Here is a 15,894-nt window from a genome sequence, read left to right on the forward strand (position 1 = left end):
CTACAGTTTTTCTGACGCATGCTGGCTAGGACATTGCTGCCCTCTCCAGCTTACTGTTGATCTGTGAGGTACACACACAAGTGATGTGGGCTGGCCGCCATCCTCTGAGCCAGTCAACTGGTGTTGTGTCTCCAGCACTTAGTCTGTGCTGTGCGGACATCACAGGTTTGGGACAGTTTCTTCCCTGGCTATTGGGTCCCGACTGGTGGGGTGGCCCAGCCCAAGCAGATCCCACCAGTCCTCTTTGGACTCGGGGTGGGCTGACTGATGCCACTGTGGTTCTGGGTTCAGGCCCGTCCTGCCCAACATATTGATGTTGTCCAACTGGTTGCCCCCCTTTGCGGGACCCAATTCCTAGCACTCACTACCGGTTAATGCAGCTCTCCACGTCGGTTCTGTTCTCTGTTGCGCTGCATCCTCCCACCAAGGGCCTTAAGCTCACCAACCCCGGATTTCAGCGGCTGCGACTTCAGCGTGACTGTGAGTCATCCGACTCCAAGGCACGCCCAGCACAGCGCGGGACCTGCCCCAGTGAGAGCATCTGATTCCAGCCTTTCATTCATGTTTTTCCTTCCTTTCTTTTTCTTCTTTTTCCTCAGTTTCGTCTAGGTTGTGAGAATCCCTTTCCTTTTGTCTGGTCTTCTCCACGGTGTTAAATTCTAGCATCTGAATTGTTTTTCTCAGAGAGGCTCTCTACCCTGCTACCTATCAAGCTGCCATCTTTAGACCAATCCCCAAAGCTTTGTAATCTTATAGTGCACCTTGGAAATTATTTCTCAGTGGACCCTCATAATGACCCTGGATGGTGAGCAAGGTGGAATATAGTGGTCCATTTCCTAAATAGGGAAACTGAGGCCCAAGGTCAGCAAGTGCTAGCCAGGCCTGGTGGTTAAGGCACAGTGTCAGTGGTTAGGTCTGGCTTCAAACCCAACTCTGTCCTTGACCAACTGCGTGACTTTGAAAGGATTGTTTGACATCATCTGCTCTCATTTCTTCACCTGAAGACCATGCCAACCACAGTGCCACATGTGTAGCACCAGTCTTGGGTATCTCAACACCCAGCACCTGACAACTCCTTACAGCTTGAGAGGCTGGGCCATATCCGCGATCTCCCTGAATTGTCTCCTTTCAGAGGGCTGAGGGCTGAGAGGCTCAGCGATTTCCCCAGGTGAGGGACCTGACCTTAAATCCCAGCCTGGCTGCTGCAAAGCCTGCAGCAGGATTCTGGGAGCAAGCTGTGTCCCAATCTCCACTACCACTAGAGCCGTGTGTCTCCACCAGCTTCCTGTTAAAACACACAAAGCCCCTAGTTTATCTTGAAAGGGATCCAGCTTGCACTCCGTGGCTGAAGCCAGTGGATCATACAGCTGTTGGTGTCCCCTGGCAGGGTGGAGGAGGGGCAGGTGCCCGCCAGCTGCCCCGTCCCTGGTGTTGAGTCATGCAAGAGTCACATCAGCACACATTCTGCAGTCTCTCCAGCCTCACAGCAGTTAGATGAGCCCATGCAATGGAATCCTCACCACTTAGCTGAGTGCCAGGCCCAGTCCCCTTGGGCCCGAAGACCTTCTCCTCCGAGTTGGCTACACACAGGGATGGCACCGACCCGGTTGCTAGCATCTGGTTAGGACCAAGTCTGGGTGATGTTGTGCAGAAATAACATGAAGAGAGCCCTGAAGTTGAGTTGCCAGGGGAGCAGCAAGATCCTCTGGGATGACAGGAGGCAGACAGACATGTCCGACCCCCTAGACTACTGGGTTACTGTGAGCCTCTCTGTTTCAGCAGCCCTCCTGTCTGCCCGGATTAAAGGAGTCTGGCACATGGTGAATGCTCAGTAAATGTTAGCTCTTCCTACGGCTATTTGTGTCTCAAAAGCTTGTGCTCATCTCTGAACCTCTGTGTGGGGAACTGGGGAGTAGTTATTATCACAGGGGCTTGGCAGGACATATGCTGCCCTTGTTTGGTGCCCAGGCAATCAGGCCAGGTCTGGGGTGGGCATTTTTGCTCCTTCTGCATAGAAGAGGCTGAAGCCTTTGAAGGAGTCCCACTATGTTTTCAAAACTTCCCTCCATATGTCACTCGTGACTTCTTTCCAGCTACTGTGACATTCTGGATTGCACCTAGATGCAAAGGCTTCTCTCAAAGACTCAGAGCCTTTGACCAGACTCTGTGGTTTCAGCACCCTGCGTGAGCATTGGCACAAACAGCTTGCATGAAACACAGCTATTGAGTCTGGGTGCACTAGTTGAATGATGGAGGTTGTGTTTCTCAGAAAATATATAACCTTACATCAGGACATGTGTCGCTGGTACACGTCAATGCTGGGAGCGGGTCTGAGATCAGAAGAATCATGAGTGGCATGTTATTTTGCCAACATTCTCTAGTCTGCACAACCACGCTGCTCAAAAACCAGTCTTCAAACAACACCGGTGTCACCGAAGCTTCTCATTATGGGGATGATAAACAGGAAGCGCTCGAAACCTCCAGTGCTGCAGGGTTCTCAGAGTGGTAGGACAGGAAACACTTTCCTTAAAACTCTGCAACATTTCTACCCCAAAGCACTGTCGTGCTGTCCTTGAGGGCCTTCAGACTTGGCGTTGCCTCAGACTCCTGATGGATGGACGCATGAGCTGGTACACACTCCCACAGCAAGCCTGTTTCATCGGCACCAAATATTTGCTCTAGCAAATACTTCTCATCCGCAGTTGTCCTAGGCAGCTCTTCCTTAAAAGCCTTGGCATCTTCAGGACCAGCGCTTGCCGCCTCACCACTGACCTTCACACTAGAACTGTGATGCTTTTTGGAGCTTAGCAACCATCTAGGACTACCTGGAAACATTCACGGGTATGCAGGCTTCTTGATATGTGCTTTATTGTATGGAAAAGATTTCTTGCCTAGTCTGGATTGTTGGTAGATTGAGTGGATTGCGCTTCTCTATCTGGTGTTCTGTCCACATGAGGAGTAAATTTTCCATATCAGGTTAGCCTAGCTCCTTCATGAAGGCAGTGGATTTAACCGATCCTGGTAATTTCACTGTCTCACTGATCTTCTTCTTTTTCTTGAAGATGGTTGAATTTATCAATTTCAAAAGTCTTAACTCTCATTCAGTGGCTATTTCTAGTTTGTCACCTCTTATGGTTTAGATATGACATGTCCCCCTGAAAGTCTCATATATTCACGGGTACGGCTTTTGGAAGGTGGTTGGATCTTAGAGGTGCCATAATCATCAGTGGATTAATTAATCCACAAATGAGTTCATGGCTGAGGGTGCTGGCAGGTAATGCAGTCTGGTTGGTTGTGGCTCTCCCAGTGTGTGACCTGAAAAGATGTATTCTTGTCCACAGCTTTGCTTCCTGGTTTCCACAGGTTGAGCAGATTTCCTCTGCCACCCACTTCTGCCATATTGTTTTTCTCTTGGAGAATGGCGACCATGAACCGACTCCTCTGAATCATGAGCCAAAATAAACCTCTCCTTTAAATTATGGGTATCGCTCTAGCAAATACCCAACCTTCATGCTGGGCAATTATATTATTGTAGCTCAAGGATAATTGCTTTTGTCTTCTCACCAGAAGTTCAAGACTCAGATAGGAAGTTTTATTGACATGATGGAATATTGAAGGACAAAGTTTGCTGTAATCTTGGTTTGCTCCCCCTGGGATGCTGCAGCGGGAGCCCTGGTGCTCCTGCCCAGGCATGTGAGGGAGGATCTCACTGCCTATTGCTGGCCGAGGAAAAGAAGCACGGTTTCTACGTAGTGCGCATCACCCTTACGTCATCCTTGGTGAGCTGTCATTTGTTGGGGACCGTCGGTATTAACATCCTGCTCTCCACTCACCTGGTCCTGTGAAGAGTTCCTACAACTCCACTCTGGCCCTATAATTTCTGGCTGTTTCCACATATGGTTTTCCTAGCTTTCTGCTTTGAACAAATTATAAACTTATGAGAAATTGAAAAAAATGGGTCCAGAGAGGTCCTGCAGACCTGTCACTTGGTTTCCCCCAAAGATGGCATCTGACTACTGTGCATTATCAAAACTAGAAAGCAGACACCAGCACAACATAATTAAGGAGACCAGAGGCCATCTCCGAAGCTTCTATACCTGTGAGTTCCACATCTGATGATTTAACCAACCAAGGATTGAAAATGTTCAAATACAAATTGCATCTGTTCTTAACTTGGGTAGACTTATTTCTTGCCATTTGTCCCTAAACAATTAAACATAACAACAGTTTATAGAGCATTTACATAGTATTATGTACACTAAGCAACGTAGAGATGGTTTAAGTATATGGGAGGAAATGCCTAGGTGATTAGATGCAAACATAATGGCATTTTATAAGCAGGAAAGCCTTTGCTGGTTTGTGTACCTGTCAGGGTCTTGAAAATAATGATCTGCACATGTTGCGGGACAACTGTACCCAGTTTTTTGAGATAGGGTCTTGCTCTGTAATTCAAACTGGTCTTGAACTCATGATCTAGTCCAGGGTGGCCTCAAACTCACAGCAATTCTCCTGCTTCAGCCTCCTGCATGCTGGTGTTACAGGTCTGCACCACCGTGCCCAGCACTGTGCCCATTTTCTTGGCGTGTCTTATGCATGACTTTATGGGATTTTATCATACATATAGATTCACATACACCATCAGCCCTTCTAGATTTATTTGGCTTTGTAGCAATTAATAGGACATTAGAAATCTAAAGTCCGTGGGCCTGGTTCATAAGAGAAAGAAAAGGAGGTGGGAGGACCTGCATACGACCTACCTGGCATATGGGGGCCTACGCCTCACCCCTCTTTAAGACACTTGCCACTACCCCAAAGTCACCGCCACCCCCTCGTCAGCTCTCCTCACACATCCTCCCACCTGCCCGTCTTGTCCCCAGGACCTTCACGAGTCCTCTGCTCTGCATCCTGCTGTGCCACCCGCTCCTGCCCGACACTCGCCTGCTCATTTTAGTCACGGTCAGTGGCAGCAGCTTGCACTACATGCACACGAGCCCGCAGCACATGGAGAGACTCAGGCGAGGCAGGGCTCTCTGTAAGCGGAGCTCGGTTGGAGAGGGAGGACGTGCTCTATGGCACCTGTTTCTCTCTCTCCTCCTTCCTCCATATCATCCTCCCCTCTTTTCACCTTTTCTCCTTTTTTTCTGCCTACCCTTTCGTCCCCTGCCTCCTCTCCTCCTCCTCCTCTTTCTCTCCACCTCTGCCCATCCTCCCCCTTATCCCCTGGCCCTCCCCTCCCCTCTCCTCCTTTCTTCCTTCTGCCACATCTCTCTGTCCATCTCCGTCTGTATCTTTGTCTCTTTGGCTCTCCCTCTGTGTCTCTGTCTCTATCTCTGTCTGTCTCCTTCTCTCTCCCTCTGTATCTCAGTCTCTCTCTGCCTCTTTCTCCTCCCCTCCCCTCTCCTCTCCTCCCCTTCCTTCCTCTTCCCTTCCCCACCTCTCTCCCTCAACTGTGAGCCCCTTGAAGGCAAAGAGTGTTTATTTGAACTGTTAAGGCACTGTCTGAGTGTCCACGCTCCCTCCACCCATAATAATCTGCTTCCTCTCAAAACCCCCAGCTCCTCCCATACCCCTGTCACTACAACATCTGGAAAGCAGCTGTCCTGACCTCGACTTTGTGGGTGCAGAAGCTGGGGCTCCATGTGATGACGACCAGCCCGCATCAGCTCCGTCTCCTCCTGGCAGTGCGCTGTCCTTGCATTCCCGGGACCTGACTCCCTGGACAGGTTCTCACCTGTGCAATGGTGCGGGACGTCCATCTTGCTCACAGCACAGGGTGCCCTGGTGACGGAGACCAGAGGCCACGGCACCGTGATGGTGGAGCTTGGCAGACTGCTGAGCACCCGGACACCCAGCGCCTGCCCTGCTGCTCCTGCTGCTGGACAGACTGCTCTCACGCCTCTGCTCTTCTCTCCCCAGTCAGCCTGGAACCTCGGCCTCCAGGGCCCTCCCGGGCACACAGGAGGCAGCGAACTCAGACCCCTCTCTGCTCACCACGCGCTCCCTTTGCTGCAGTGTCCCCACCTTGTGCTTGGAGAGCCCGGTGTCCGTGCCCGCTCACGGATGGTGCATGTTCACCCTTGTTCTACCTAAGAGGAAACCAAGGCTTACGGAAGTGGACCTGGCCTGCCCAGCGTGGTGAAACGGGCACATCTGGGTGCCGAACATGTCTGTCTGACTGCAGGTGCAGTGCCTTCCAGCCAAATCCTCTTATTCTCAAAATGTGTGAAAGCCAAGTCTGTGACCATCTTTCCTCTGACCCGCTCGCTATCTTCCTAAGAGATGCTATTATCGTTTCTTGAGTTTCCTCCCAGAGTTATCCTTGCATGAAATGCGTTTTTCTTTTGCTCACATTTTCCATGTTTTTGCTTTTCCACTTAACGGTGGGCCTTGGGAGATCTTCCTATAACGTTTATAGGCGTTTCTTCCTATGTTTAGTTGGCTAAGACTCTATTATGAGGAGGGATTATCATTTACTGACAAATGAGTATGTACATTCAGATATTTCCTGAGCCCTGCCCCAACACTCCTGCACTGATGATCCTTGCATTTACATTGTTCTGCACCCCTGTAAGCACATTTGTACAAAAGCCCTTAGAAGCCAAATTTATGGGTCAAAGGGAGTGCGCGTGTACATTTGGAATTATGAAAGTTACTAGCGCTTTGCTCTCTGTGGGGTTTGCACCAGTTTACAGCGCTCCTCCGGGTTATGCCCTCTTGGAACAGGCGCCAAGGTCGAGGTCTGCAGGAGGCGCTCTGGGGACGCAGCCCTCTCCTTCCAAGGCGGCACAGGGTTCCGGGATTTCTTGCACTCCAACCTTTTCTCTTCCCAGAAAGTTCCCAGATGTTTCACTGCCCTGCCAGGGAGAGGAAGACGCTTTCCCGGATGAGAGATGGGAGTCTGTCTGCGTCTTGGCAGACTGCAAAGGGATTTTACAGCTGGAGGAGCTGGTGGTGGAGGCAGGCCCCAGGCTTCGGTTAAATATTAATGGTGAGATTGAACATTCCTTGTGCATTTCTTCAGTGCTGTGCTAAGCACTGTGCATGGGTTACCTCACTGAAACCCCAGGACGACCCTGCTACATGTGGGCTGCCATCACCCCGTTCTAAGGTGCAAAAACAGAAATACAAGGCTTGAGTAAGTTTCCCAAGACTACAGAAATAGGCAATGGCACTCTGGGGCTTCAGTCCCAAAGGTCTGGTTTCACATTCTCAATCCCACACCCAAGCGTCTGAGACTCCTTCCCTGTTCCACGCTTGGTTGCCACCTCCTCTAAGACCCTCTGCTCTCCACTTCCCCATCACCCTGGGTGCCTTTTCCATGGCGGGGCTCAGTTTGTCTCTTTTCCTCTTCCTTCCACTGCACGACTGATCTCTTTGGTTCCCATTTTCTAGCTTTTAAGTCTCGGCTTCCTAGCAGTGCCGTGGGTACACATACATGAGTAAAAACCACAGCTACATGGCTTCCCCGTGGACCTTAGTGTGCTAGAATTTCCAGCAAGGGGAGGCAGTGGGATTTTTGAGTGTGTGCATGTGTGTTTGGGTATGCAAGTTTATATTCGTGTACATATGTCTATGTGCATGTGTGTGCACATTTTGTGTATGTATCATCTTCTTTTTCTTTTGTCATTATATCCAAGGCCTTCTTGCTGAGCTATTTCTCCTGCCCTTCTTTTAAAAAAAATTTGATACAGGATCTCATGAAGTTTCTAAGTTGCCCTGGCTGGGCTATAACTTGAGATTCTCCCGTCTCAGCCTCCCAGAATATTGGGATTACAGTGTCCCTCATCATGCCCAGCTTTGTTGTGTGTATCTTCCATCCTCTTCAACTGCACTGCATGAGAAACTGTTACCATGAGAAGGTTGGCTGAGAGGTTGCTGATGGGGCAGGAAGACTCTGTTACTCTGAGGATATGGGCCGAGGGGGAGGAGAGTTCTGTGATTGCTGCCCAGGTCCCCAAAGTGAAGCTGGGTATACAGAGGGACCAGCCAGGCCAGCTAGGCACCTTCCAAGAAGACATGGGAGGTGGTGGCTTTGTCTCTAACCAACTATTCTCTCCTTCTCCACTCCCTTCAGTGACAACGCTTGGCATGGAGGATTGAAAGACTGGCCTGGAACCTACTGACCATGGGCCCACATGCAGGAGGGTCGTGCATTGAGGGGAAGGTGCATAATGCTCCCTTGGGATGGCTGAGTGTGGAGTGCACCCTCAGGGGTGAGGGGAGAGAGAAAACAGCCTAGGCATGACCCTGGCCCAGAACAAGAGCTCAATAAATGGCTGTTGTGGTTGCTGTCATTTTGTCCAATGGTTTCAGTTTCTTCTTCCATTTCAGCCACATCCTTCCCCTTCTTCTGAGCATTTATTTCTTCCCCCTCCCTTTGGTGACCCAGAGAGATAGGTGTGAGGTCGCTGGAGGCCCTGCTGGGCACATGTGCTGACGCTTCCTGAGTGCAAGACCTCAGGGCACAGTGTGCGGAGCCGGAGCTGAGGACAGGGAGTGAGACGGTCCCGGGAAATGGTCAACTTCATAGCTGCCGCTTCAGGCGCTAAAACAGATGTCATAGCAGAGTCTGCCTCAGCGGATTTGGATCCAGAAGCATTATATCCGGGGGATCCAGAGATGCGAGAAACAGGGACATGACCTGAGGCTTCTCACAGCAGCTGGGACACCGCCCCAAAGGGAGCAACGGTGACCAAGGGGAAGTGGTTCTCTCTTGCTCTCTCACACTCCCTTCCATTGCTCTGGGATCTGCTTAGGTCTGAGCTCTGGGACCATGCATTCTCTGACGTCCCTGCTAGCCCACATCCACTTCTCAGGCTCCTTTGCAGGTCGCTCCTGCCTCTTCAGCCTCCTCCAGGCCTCTTCAGTGAGCAGCGGTACCACTGGGTTTCTGGCGAAGGCTTTTCCTGCACCAGGACCCCCTGCCACGCTGTTTCTTCTTTGGAGTTCAACTCTGAACCGAAACCAACCTCTCCTTTAAGTTGTGTATTTTGTGTCAGTAACAAAGCCAGTGATGAAGACGGGAAGTGACCCGGGAGGGTGTGTGTTCTCCTCAGTTTCTCTTTCTCTACTTCCTGGCTGCCGCGGGTTGAGCTGGGAGTGTGCAGCACACCCTGCCACCATGCTGTTTCTGTCGTGGGACCAACCACAGACTGAACGCTGAAAACTGTGAGCCTGAATAAACCCCTCTTCCTTTAAACTGTGAGTGTTGAGTATTTTGTCACACTGCCAGGAAAATAATATCAGTGGTGTCCACCCTCGCTACCTAGTGAACAGTCCCATTTTAATTGGTAAGTGATCTGAGGGATTGCATCTTGATTGTGTGGCTACTCTACCAATCTTTTATGCAATATAACAGGATCCAGTGATGAGCCTTAGCTAAGTAAATTGTTACGTTGCAAAATGGCAATTTTCTAATCCTATCATTCTTCCATCTCATTAGCAGGTGTTCTTTTGTGAAAACTTCCCTACTTACTTGAATCTCATCAGTTTAAGGAGTTTTGTAACTAATGTCTCATCATTCATTACAAGTATTAAAGCTATACTGTCCCAATTTTGGCCACCGGAGTCCCCTTCCAGCCAGCTCCTGAATTGCTTTGACAGGTAACCCCTAGAATTTGAGCACTTTCTGGGTTTTTAGTACAATCTGGTATTCTAGGCTCACCTTGGACTTTGCCTGCTTCAGAATGGGATCAATCATTTTTCTGAGGAGTTATTCATTTTAGAGACAAAGGTATTGAAAATGCTAAGATCGGGTCTTGGGCTGCTTGTGACTGTTGGGATATGATCCTTTCTGTGCCTTATCAGTGGATGGTACTAGAAAATAAAGACTTGAATTCACTTTGATACTTCTACATCAAACCAAACACTCTGATTTCTTCTTATTTCTCCAGTATCTTTCTCTCACAGTAAGAACTTAATTTTTGCCAGTGTCAATGTATTTACTATTTTTCTTTATCCTACAATGTACACAAATTGTTTCAGAATTATCATACTAGTGATATCACAAATAACAAACCTACTAAATCAGGTGGGAGGCTTCTTTGTAGTTTTTTTCCCCCTGGACTATATATGCCAGTAAGAATGGATAATCAAGGAAATCTGCCCGAATTTGCTTGATTTATGGCTTTTTCTATGTGACTTGATATAGTTAGGCTCATTTATTTTTGTTAAAATTCAACCTTAGATCTTGCTCTTTGCATCCTTGCTGATTTAGTTTTATTTTTGTTTTTTAAAGAATGTAAAACACAATAGTAAAACAAAACAAAAACAACAGGAACAATATTGGATTTCAAAAACAAGAGTGTAGGAAATCAACCATGGTTACTGGAATGCACATTGATATCCTCTAAATGGATGCTCAGACTGCCAGACACAGATATGCAAAATCAATCAAATAGCACAAGCACTAAGCTGTTTCTTTACTAAAGTTGCCGTCACCTCAGAAATTTCAGCTGTGTGGCTTCTAATTCACTCTATGTCTGTGTCTCCCGGACTTGTTCTGGGTGAGACACAGGCATGCAAAATTAATCAAACAATATAAGCACAAAGTTGTCTCTTTCCACCAGTTGTTATCATTTCAGAAATTTCAGGTGTGTGACTTGTAATTTCTCGTGTGTTTATGTCATCCGCACCTGTTCTGGGTGGGCTGGGGATCTGTGATTGCACCCTGCTCCTTCCTTGACATTTTCTTGTGTTTCTCTGAATCAGCTGGCTGCTGAGTCCCTGGTGTTTCCTGCATTGCCTGCTGATCCTGTGTGCAGAGGCACGGGCTGGACACCTGGGCTCCTCCAATCTGGGGTTCCTGGGTGGTGAGAGGTGTGGGGTGGCAGCTCGATGATGTTTCTCTGATGGTGGTGGAACTCTGGGGGCATGGATTCTTCTCTTCCAGGCCCATGGTGGAGCACGGCTTCCTTTTCATTGGGCCTGAGACTGTGAGCTCATGAGACTGGGGCACAGCCTCTTCTCCTTAAGGTCCAAGACAGCAGGCACAGCGGGGTGTATGGTGGGCTCGCATTGGTGGGCTCACAGGGGTGTGGAAGGCGAATTGTTTCTTTAATGAATTGACCATCATTTCTAAAGTCCTAAAATGGTCAACAGACCATAGAATGATACTACTTCAGGCTCCTGCTTGAAACCAACATCTTTAGAAGACTATTGACCTTGATTCAGGGCCATTTAATTTAATTTTGAATACTGTATATAAAAACATTTAAATAATTGGAGATCAAGACTTCATAAAAGGTGCACTTAGAGTTGCAAGTCACTTCTACCTTTAACCCTTCCACTACATTCCTATCCACACCCCTGCAGCTAACGCTTTTCATTTCTTTTTTGGTACCGGGGATTGAACTCACAACCACACACTTGCAAGGCAGGCGCTTATGCCACTGAGCTAAACCCAGCCCTACCTAATGCTTTTCATTAGATTCTGACTTGCTCCTCCTGGCATTGCTATTTTTTGAAAATAGCATTGATTCAACTGAGAGACAAAGGGAAATTTAGCTAAAGAAACTTAAGTAGAGCTCTCATGGTTAGATTAAAAAAGAAAAGCAGAAAGGTCAAAGAAAAAATAGAGGAGGAAATGAGGGTGGTTTAAGAGGTGAATGCCAGAGAATCAGGGAACCTCCTAGGCTGGGGGGTGGTTTCAGAATACAGGTGACCCCCAAGACCACTGCCTGTGGGCTGACCCTGCCAGGGGGATGCTTCCAAGGATAGGGTGTCAGGACCTCACCAAGGTAACGAAGGGGCAAAGGCATGAACAGGCTTTCAGGAATAAAATCAAAGAGAACTGGAAGAGTAGGGCCAGGAGTTACAACTAAGAAGTCTTTATTCCGGCAGTTATGGAGTGAGACAATGGGACACAGGGGTGACAGCTATCAGTAAATGTGTCTCAACATAATTGGCTTAGGATTCAAAAGTAACCATGGAGATTAAGGTTGCACACAGTGGCCCCTAGTGCCCCCTAACTGATACAGGGTAAGGGCTGACTCCAGCGGCATGGTCCCAGGGCTAGGAACCAAGTAGGCAGGTGTGTGACCTCCCGTTACCTAAGGGGTGTGAACTCCACAAGGAGTCCTATTTATCTTTGTTCAGCATGAAAAGATTAAGGACAAGCACTCCTTGGAAAAATGATTTAATATTCACTGAAGACAAAGCCAGGGCATTGTTAACTAATTACTATTTTACCCCCTTCTCCTCCAACGAGGAAACTGGTCTTCCAGGTGGAAGGGGCAGAACAAACATAGCAAAGAGGGGACTCAAGGACAGGGGAGGAGGACGTAAAGTCAGAGACAGCAGCTATAATGAACCTGGGGCCCTGGGCCTGATGAATTACGTCCTGCAGCCTTGGAGAGACTTGACATGTGATTTCAGAGCTACCGTCATTAATCTTTGATAAATTATAGAGGAAGGGATTTGTGCTCTAAGACAAGAGATGGCCGTATGAGCTCTTGACATTCAGAAGGGAGAGGGGAGTGAATTGTGGGAGTCACAGAGTGCTGGGCTGGGTTATTCTCCCAGCAAGGTTATGGGAAGGTGTGTGTACCTTGGGCAAAGCTGGTTCTGAGTCCTGGCTCTGTTTCTGGAGTAGGGCAGATACTGGGGGATTTGTATTCATTTTCAGAGCCAGATTGTCTGGAAAGGATTGCACATAGGAAGAAGATGAGCTTTTGGGAGGTTGGGGTTCCTCTCAAGACCCCTGTTCAAGCGACACCAGGTTGACCACCATGGGCCTCCAGCAGCCATGTTTGTCTGTCCTACATTGGTTTGTCCAGAAGCAGACCCCGAGGATCTATGGGACAGTGTCAGAAGTGTTCCCAGGGTACATGGCACAGGGAAGAGAAGGAAGCACTTTGCAGCAAATTTCCACAGAAGTAATTTTGGCTGAGTTTCTCAGGGACATCGCTACTGACAGTGCATGCCTCCCTTCAGAGCTGTCTCAAAGAGGAGGGGCTGGGATACCTTGGGGACACAAGTCAGCACGGTCGCATGCCAGGGAGGCTCAGGTGCTGGTCGACTCAGGTAGCAGCACAGCAGGACTGGCAAAGGCTCTGAGGACATGGGAGGATGGGCAGTACCATATGACCCCATAGCCCTGGCCAAACCAGCAAAACCAGCTGTCGAAGCACCTGACCCACACTGGACAATGTGGCTTCCCTCTCCCGGGGGCTGGCGTAGGCCCTGAGAAAAAGATGGAGCTGGACTTGGTGGAGCAGCCATGCTCTACCATGGCGACTCTAGGAACAGTTGACATCTTGCCTGATTGCTTAGAACTTTCTAAGTATTTACTGCTCTAATTCTTGCTTGAGTTCTTGATGTGTGGGAGATTCCGCCGCAAGGTAGAATCCACAGAATGGAGCCTTTTAGCATTCTTTGTGACAGGGGCCAGTCACGTGAAGCAGGCTCCACATGCCAGAGGAAGCCAACTTAGACCTTGGTCTGGAAGCAAACCTGGAGCCCTGGGTGCTGTGTCCATTTTACAGGTGGCACAAGTGGTCCAGGCTTCTTGGTTTTGGAGGGGCAATTTCAAGTCTCTTCCTGGCATCCAGTGCCAGTCAACTTCCCACTGGGGAGGGACAGTAGGAGTAACAGGCCTGAGAAATGAATAGATAGAGGCTACTTGGCTTCCAGGTGGGCGTTTGACCAAATCCATTGGCTCTTCCAGTAGATGGATGGTAGTCGCAAGGGTATGAATAAATGGCTGACTCAACTATATAAAAAAGGAAGGTGATAAATGTGTCACTATGTGGAAGGAGGGCTCCAGTGGTGTTCCACAAGAACCTGTCTTAGCCTTGCTCTGCTCAGTACTGTTTTCAATGACCTGGATGAAGACGTGGGATGTGTGTTCCTTGGCACTTTAGATAACACACACTGAGCAAGCATATCGGGTCCCAGAATTGCCTTTCACAGCGATCTTGAAGTAAAGTTAGGATGCAATAAAATCTGAAGGAATATGTTTTGCTTCTGCACTGAGTTAAAAAAATAAAAGCAAAGACGAAGTCCTAAATCTGCATCTTGTCGAGTTCTGTTGCTGGTACAAGATGCAGCCTCCGCTCCCCTGTCCCAAGCAAGGAAAGGGGGAATCTAACTTGAGGGGTGCATGGTGAGTCTCATGGGAGGTGAATCAGAAAAGATAAGCCGTGTGTTCCAGAGAAGCACTGCTCAGAGAAAGCCGAAGGAAAGTTTCTTTTCTGGGTCTTTATGAAAAGGACTGCTAGAGACCAAGGTCATCAAAGGATGAGCTATGCAAGCAAATTCAGAGAGCAGTTCAGCTGGGAGCCAGAAAACCGTGAGCCAAGCGTCAGCTCTGGTCTGGGGTGGGAAGTGGTGAATCTCTCTAACTCAGTATTTCCAAAGCTTTCTTCCTTATCCCTCCCCCATGCTATATACTGATAAACTATTTTAAATCATACTCTAAGTGTATGAAAAAAATATAAGAAATGTATATTGATAAACATAAATAATGCAATGAATAGTATTTTGCTGTGCAGAGTTAAGCTTTTGAGGAGCACAAAACTCTGAAATATCTAAGTTTTTTCCATTGCTTATTCTTCCAAGAACTGCTTTTCACCCTTAGGCCCTTTGGTCTATGACCTGAGTCTCTTGTGGGATGTGGGGAAGTCCATGGGTCACCCTCCTTGGCAGCAGTTGCTTGAGGTCTTTGCTCCCTGGTGAGTGTCCCCCACCAGTGAAGTGGGTTTTCTGACCCAACAAATCCAGTGGGTTTATTTTCTTCCAGATCTTATTTTCCTGGTCTCTGTGGCATTTCTCTTCCTTATTCTACGGCAGAGACTCAGGCTCAACTTTCTGATCCTCTTCAGTGAGCATAACTGGACTATGACCTGCAGCCCTAATTCACCATCAGGTAGTGGGAGGTCTATGCAGGCTACATCACAACCTGGATCTCACAGTCAGCTCAAGGCTGCTGTTCCACTTTGTCCCCCAACTCAAGTTGGGAGCTGGTCTTGGGGAGGAGCCCAGTTTGCATCTTTCTACCCTCTCCCACTTGCTTCCCATTTCTAGGCTTCCTTTTCAGGCCCCAGGAGGAGGGTGACCCCAGTAGCTTCCATGTGGTCCATTGGAATCCAGGGGAGCCACTTGCATGCCTTCTTTGTACCCCTGTCTCTGCAGGTCACTCCAGCCAGCTCCCACATTCCTTTCTAGTTATCTGCCCCAGAAGCAGAGGGGCAAGGACCGGACATTACCAAGCTCTTGTTGAGGGTGGAACCTCATGTCAGTCTGCTGGTTTCTGTGGCCCAGGTAACATCTGTGTGGACCCTGGACTCTCCCCCAACCCCTGCAGCCTACCTGTCCCCAGTCATCCCCTGGCTTGGCTGGAGGGCTGTGAGCATCACATCCATGCAGGTTTCCTGGAAAGAGAAGGAGACAGCCCAGACTTCCCTGCTCTGCTGACCACTCTCTGCTCATAAGAAGGCCCAGTGTCAATGGTCCTCTGGTCTTCTCTGGGGTGGCTGGATCACCTATCTCTGAATGAATGACTTGCAGGTGGGCTCTGGCCATTCCCTGTTTAGAAGTAGGTCACTTTTGCCCCCTGTCCTCCACTTTGTGGCCTCAGTGGATACTCTGAGAGTGTGAGACAAGCCCCATTGGGTACCCCATTATGTGTTCAAGCCACCTCCTTGGCTGGGCCCCCTTCCTGGAACCTGCTTGCCCAGCTTGTCTAACTTGGACCCTGTGCACCGCCCTCTGGGGGTCCCAGGAACCAGACACACAGCCTGCTCCCCTGTCTTCTCACAGTGTGCTGGGCGCAGCTCTCAGCTTGTCTCTGCTGCTGGCCACCAGGGCTGGCTTCCTGCCTGTGACCCCATCTCGCTGTGCACAGCACAGTTAGGAGGAAAATGATGGAAGGATTCCCAGCCTTTCTTCTCTACA

General features: G+C 49.0%; 1 long non-coding RNA gene and 1 other non-coding gene across 6 annotated transcripts; one reads left to right on the top strand and one right to left on the bottom strand.

Annotated features, from left to right (window-relative positions):
* The first annotated feature begins 2,501 nt into the window (after positions 1 to 2,501).
* Positions 2,502 to 9,199, top strand: LOC134473690 (uncharacterized). 5 transcript variants are annotated; one of them, XR_010044079.1, is made up of 5 exons: positions 2,502 to 2,841; positions 3,342 to 4,099; positions 5,556 to 6,181; positions 6,831 to 6,988; positions 8,075 to 9,199. It is a non-coding gene; the product is annotated as an uncharacterized LOC134473690 (long non-coding RNA). The 5 variants fall into 5 exon arrangements; XR_010044076.1 differs by having other exon boundaries at positions 4,878 to 6,988; XR_010044075.1 differs by having other exon boundaries at positions 5,556 to 6,988.
* A 1,846-nt stretch (positions 9,200 to 11,045) lies between these two features.
* Positions 11,046 to 11,178, bottom strand: LOC111757981 (small nucleolar RNA SNORA2/SNORA34 family). Its single transcript, XR_002792234.1, has one exon. It is a non-coding gene; the product is annotated as a small nucleolar RNA SNORA2/SNORA34 family (small nucleolar RNA).
* Between the last annotated feature and the right edge of the window lie 4,716 nt (positions 11,179 to 15,894).

The sequence above is a fragment of the Cavia porcellus genome, unplaced genomic scaffold (genome assembly GCF_034190915.1).
Source record: "Cavia porcellus strain 051 isolate PalLab524CR breed Dunkin Hartley unplaced genomic scaffold, mCavPor4.1 scaffold_28, whole genome shotgun sequence".
Classification (NCBI taxonomy): Eukaryota; Metazoa; Chordata; class Mammalia; order Rodentia; family Caviidae; genus Cavia; species Cavia porcellus.